Consider the following 6,523-nt stretch of genomic DNA (forward strand, 5'->3'; position numbering starts at 1 on the left):
TATTTTATAAAAATAAATTACATATGTTTTATCTTTACATGGCTATCTATACATGAATAGTTAATGATGGTTACTTTGGGCTGGTAGGATTACTGGCAACATTTATTTTCTTTTTGTGTACTTGTGTTTTCTAAATTTTCTGTAATTCATAGATTTCAATTTTGTAATGAGAAAATTTTTAAGTCATTTTAAGTATGAAACGAAAGGTGCCATGGAAATATGTCTTCCACATGACTCTGAAGGAGTTTTATCACCATCCCTCAAGCACAAGGCTTGTTACTTAAGAGGTCAATAGTTTCTTAAAACAAAGAATAAATAACAGGAAACAGAGGTATCTCTTGCTTAGCGACATACTGTGCTGGGGTGGTCAGAGGTAAATGCAGTTACAATAGTGTATTGCCTTGCATCATAGTGAGTAAAACCAGGAGGGCTGAGAGTTGGGGGAAGTGATAAGCAATTAAAACACCTCGCAGTGTGTTTTATTTATTTTTATTGTTTTCTCTTTCTCTACTGTCAGGTTGATGTGGATATTTGCCTTTGCATGGTATTAGCCAATGGTGAGTTGATTCTTGCTGATGATGTTCATAGATAAGGGTAATTTCAGGATCAGGTTAAGCAGCAACCACGTGCTCCCTGAATGCTTCCTGCTGGAGGAGCCACTACTATAATCACAGGATGTCTCCTGTAACTCTTGGAAAGACTGAAAGCCCTCACATAACTCTGGCAAGGTGGATTCCTGAGTACATTTCACAAAGAAGAAATTCCAATCACACTGGATGGCCAAGGAAATGTTTGTAAAAAAACAAATGAATCTTCATTCTCTAAGAGTGCTTTGTCCGTTTAAGCAACTGCTGAGAAATGTAAGTGGGGGCCAACCCAAACCTGAGGGAGATGAGACTTGCCCCAAAGTTTTGTATCTATTAACACAGATGTGGCTCCCTCTCACCACTTCCTTATTCTATAAGGAGAGCCGAGTTCGCTTTCTTAGACTGCAGTTCTGTTCCTCACTCCTCTATTTTCTCATAGCTCTGGCATTTGTGCTGTAACTGCAGACTATGTATACTTCAGTGGAAGGAAGAAGTGGGAATAGAAAATGTAACATGAGCTACACCTAGATTGTGTGGACAAAATACTAAATAAGATGTCTTCAGTGATATGTGTTCCCTTTAGGAAAAAATTAAATATAAGAATGGAGTTATTTTGGTTTAAAATTTCAACAAGTTTATTTTTTGAGAGCCAATTTCTCTAGATTTCCACAACTAGTTAAAAAATGACAAATTTGGATGCTGCAGAAAAAATCCCGGTGGGGTAGATCAGTGTTAATATGCTTAAATACAAAGAATACTTCTGTAAAGTTAGTAATACATAACTCAGGTACTGTAAAGTCTGCTGGTCATATCCAGCACCAACTCACCAGTACCTTCCAAGACCACTTTTTAAATTTTTGTTGTTGACTCCATTGGGTGTGATATTCAGAGTATCCAAGATCATCTATCATTTTGTTGGACTTCTTCACAGCCTCTCTGTTTCCTGGCTGAGTTATTTATGTAACATTATTCCACATGGGAAAGCCCAGCTGTTAAAGTTTTAGGATCAGGAATAAGAACACCTTTTTATTAGATCTTTCATCTTGTCTACAGTGTTTTTCTTGGTTTAAATAATGGTATCAGCATGCTGGCTCCTCCACCATAACTCACTCCCCGTGTCTTTATAGGGAGAATGCCCTGTTGTACTTCTGGGGTTCCAGAATGGGGCTTATATCAAGCTAAATATGAAATCAATATGTGGGCTTGTGTAATCACCTGGTGAGTTTGAACTCGTACAACAGGAATGGGCACTGCAGAAATAAAAATAGGACTAAGTTACAGATTGGTGGAAGCAAGAGAGGAAAATGAGGAAAGAAGTTTAGTGGATTAGAAATTTTGATCATAGAAGGAAAGTTGTGTCACTTACAAAAAGAGGGAAACATGGAAGCATGTTTAGAAGTGAAGATAAAGAGCTTAGTTTGGGAAACATTAAATTCGAGTTGCTGGGAGCAGATCCAGGTGGAAGGGTCTTAGAGGTCACAATGGCCTAGTAATGTGTCAACTTGGTTAGGCCGACCTACATTTCCTAGAATTCCTTTCCCTAGAAGGTTCTGGGTAGAGTGGGCTACAGGAGAATCGTGTGTGTAATGTGGATGGCAGAGGTGAGGCAATGGCCATTTTGTTCACTTATACTAGTATCTACTGTCACAGATGTGCTGCTTTGTTATCCTGAGGCAACAGCTGGACCCACAACTACTCTACCTTCTCCTTCAGCTTTTGATTTCTGGGTCAGAGGTTGTGTTTACCTCCCAAGATCAAGGGGTCTGGCCTTTCTTCAGAACATCCACAGCACCAAGATCAGAGTAAGAACTGACATGGGGTTTTAATCTATCCTGAAGCTTCTAGCCTTTCCTTCCCTGTGGAGTTCAGGCCCAGTATTCAACATAGCAGCTTTAGAGAAACTACTAAACCTGGTCCAATTGTGTAGTGATCTTTTGCATGAGTCTGCTGGCCTTTTCTTTGGCTCAAAGCATTGCATGATTTGGCTTGTTTTTCTATCCAATTTACACCATTCTTTGTCTCACTTAGAATATTCTTTATGCTAGTGTCCTATGCGTTTCTTGACCACTTCAAGTTCCAAGCTCTTTTCCTGTCTCTGGGTCTTTGAATATGCTGTTCCTTCTGCCTCTAAACTCATGCTTCAGACTGGCCTTCTCTGACCACTCCATTTAAATAATGCTGTTTTCTTCAGGTTCCTTACTAGAGGTTGGGTATGCTTACTTAACTTTTTGGTTAGTTGGTCTTCACTAGAACACAGGTTCCATGATAGCAGGAGCTGTATTGGTCTTGCTCTATCTTGTATATCCTGATGTTATTATTGACATGCAATCAGTTCTCACATTTTTCTAGGAGTAGAAAGGGAGTTATGGTCGCTACCTTGTGAGGCAGAAATGCCAAGGGATTAATTTCACATTTCTTGGGAGCACAAAAATTATCCTGAGTTCTACTACTATTTCTATTCTTCATGGCAGGTCAAACTAATTGCCTAAGGATTCAACAAATATCTCAATAGTTTTCTATGTCCAATTTCTAAGTGTTAATAGGTTAAATTACACTTCTTTGAAAAGGTGCTTGTGATACTTACTAAAAACTCAGTGAGTTTTGGAGTTGCCAGAGTATAAATGCTATTTTACATGGTGGGTTTATAATTAGATCAGTTATTTTGTCTTTGAATTAGAGAACAGGGGCACATTAACAGAAATCTCTGAATGAGGTTTAGATTATTCATAAGACTGAATTTTCAGAAAACTAATCTAACTCTACTACCTGAATATTTTTGTGGTCTACAGCTCTTATTGTCATATATGTTTACTGCTTTTTAGAGAAAGGGAAAGAAACACTGATATGAGAGAAACATCTATTGGTTGCCTCTTGTATGCACTCCAGCCTGATATCAAACCCAAAATCTTTTGGTGTATGGGATGATACTCTAACCAACTGAGCTACCCATCCAGGATTCTTATTTTCACACTAGAGGCCAATGCATGAAATTCGTGCAAGGGGCTCGGCCCTTGAAGACCTGGCTGCCCCGGGCCGGCCCTCACAGCCTCGGCTTCGTTCGGAAGGATGTCTTAACGGTCATTCTGTTGTTTGGTCTAATTAGCATATTAGCTCTTTATTATATAGGAAGGATTGTAAACTTCTTAAACATACAAGTCACATTACACTCATTACTTTCCAAGATTTAACAGAGGTTCCATTTGTGAATTCATAACATTAAGTGAAAAACAAGCAAAGAATAAACAATGTTTTTATGAAATAAAATTGAAAGAAAAAACTGTCTTGTTTTCCAGGAGCCCTAATTAAATAATAATGTGATTATTCTAACTTCATAATTTTTAATTTCCAAGGTGAAATATATTGGTCCTACTTGAAGTCTGCAGGAAACTTTCCTTTAACACTTCAATACTGCAAGTATTGCTTTGATGCCAGCCTTCTTGAAATCCTTTATGCCTTAAACGGTTCTTTTTAAACAGTTTAGTATCTTTGTGCATTATTTTTCCAGCATTTAGCCTAGACATAGTACTTGACCAAAAATGTTAAAGTGGCTCAAAAATTACAGTTTGGCATTTGAGTAAAAATCCTCAATCACTACACATTTGCTTCTAGGCCACTTCCCTTGTCAAAACAAGTTCAAACACTATTAGTGTCTGGGTATTTTGTAGTTCTCATACTTTACAGTGTGTTTGGTGACTACCCTTATTTCTAATACTTATGATCCCCCACACCCCAATCCAGACGAATCTCTATGGTTAAGGATATCAGTGCAAATCTTCTGAGTTGAAACAGACTTGCAGATTTTGCTTTTCTACTATGTTAAATTCAATGGTCTTAAGCAACCATTTTGAATTCGTTTGAGTAGTTAGAAATCAGAAATTCAGTGACTTTCTCTACAGTCTCACATCAACTGGTAATAAAATGGAGCAGTGAGGGGTTTACAATACACATCAAAGGAAACTAAGACACTGTTTTTCTATTCACATCTGAAATATTTTTTGAGTTCAAAATTCAGCTACAAATACAGGGGTGTGCAAAAGTAGGTTTACATTTGTATGAGGAAACAGTTTATTCTTATATTATTAATTATTGTATGATTTCCCATACAAACAACTATAAACCTACTTTTGCCCACCTCTGCATAGTTGTTGCAATTCATTTGGTTACATGAATTCTTTTTAGTAACAGGTCTAACTAACAAAGGTATGTCTGTTACATCCGCTCTGGGAAGACAACAGCAGAAAGACCATGCTACTCAAAAGGAGGCAATATAAAAAATCAGATTTTAACCATCTCTGGGGGAATTAATGACTTCCTACCTAAAGTAAGTAATTTAGACTATTGAAGGCTCACTCAAAGAAACAGTAATAGACTGAACAGTCCTAAGTTGCAACACAACAACCAAAAACATATAAACTCCCCCAAACTGATCTTGACCATTAATTAAAAAATGAAGGTAAAAAAAAGACATTTCTCTTTTACCATCTTACTTAAAAGATGTCAATTTCAACTTTTTTAACCTTTAAAGAAACTTTCACTCATCTGACAATAAAAATTAGGAGGCTCTTGAGAGTTCATTTTGATCTTTATTATACACCATAGGCGTGAGGACTAACCAAAGAAAGATGATTAATTGCACTCTTAAAATCACAGGAAATGTATTTCCAATTCTCCCCCTTTTTTCTGACATTGGAGTGGCATTTCAGATAATTTGGGATTAATTTAGGGCAAAGTAAAAGACACCATGGAGGGCAATATACAAATGACATAATTGTGAAGCTATTTCTGGAAGCTAGTGTAACTTGCTAATTGTTATTGAGAACAAGGCTGCACAGTATCCACAACGCTATTAGAGTTCTCACTTAACATCAATAGGTTCTGACTTTCAATAAAACTATGTATAGCAAAAGCAAGTTCGCCATAGGCTAATGGATATAAACAAGAGTTAAGCTCCTAAGGCATCTCATCAATATTATAACAAAATGACGTTAGTTGTGTACTTGCTGTGCTCAGCTACTTATCTTCTGAACATCTATTGTCACTGAATACCAAGAGAGTAAAGAGCAGTCTTTCCATTCTTGTTTTTAGCTTCCCATGATCCAGTAACCTCTCACAGGCTTTGAAAAGAGCATTAAGTCCTTGCTTATTGTAAATATTTTTTTGTACACCCAAGAAATGTCTGCTCTTGTGCTGATGCGTGCTTTAACAATCATGGCTGCTTTGGCACTGATGGAGTGTGGGTGACTAGGGTTCTTAAAAATACTTGACCCGGTTGCCATTGCTATACATACTTAGCAGGTGAGTCTCTGACGCGTATGCTATTGTATTCCTGGGCCAATATATATGTTCAACCTTGTTTATATATTCACCAAGGAAGGATTTTATTTTTTTGTTGACTTTTTTTTTTTTTGGTTAGGCAAGAGGGAACACATATTGAGCTTCAATTTTGAGGTAGGTAATAGGAAATGAGAAAAATATATACCCTCTAGGATCTAACCTCTGCTTACCTTTCTAGGCTTATCTTACTAATCCCCAGGTGGCACAAGCTAGGTACTTATGGTCAATATACCACTGGTGCCTTTGCATACTGCTCTTAAATTCAGCTTAGGCATTGCTTCTTTCGAAGTTCATATCCCTGACTGCGTTGTCACCCTTATTTTCTTCTAGAAACCTGGCATTATCTCAATTATAAATGCTCTTTCACCCACTACTACTTTATGACTACTGGAGGGAAGAAAATGTACTTATCTATCTTTAGTGATAATATACTATATGTTTCTTGAAAGAATAATGAAACACAAATATTCTATTTACAAGTCCTAGTTCTTTTCACAAAACTAAGCAGAGATCTTAGTTTTATTTGTGATTTTGTAAACTTGGAGAAGTTAGTTCATTCAAACTTCTATTTTGTCCTAAGATAAAACTAGTCTGGTCTGCAT

This window comes from Myotis nattereri (assembly GCF_964212035.1).
Source record: "Myotis nattereri genome assembly, chromosome: 4".
Lineage (NCBI taxonomy): Eukaryota > Metazoa > Chordata > Mammalia > Chiroptera > Vespertilionidae > Myotis > Myotis nattereri.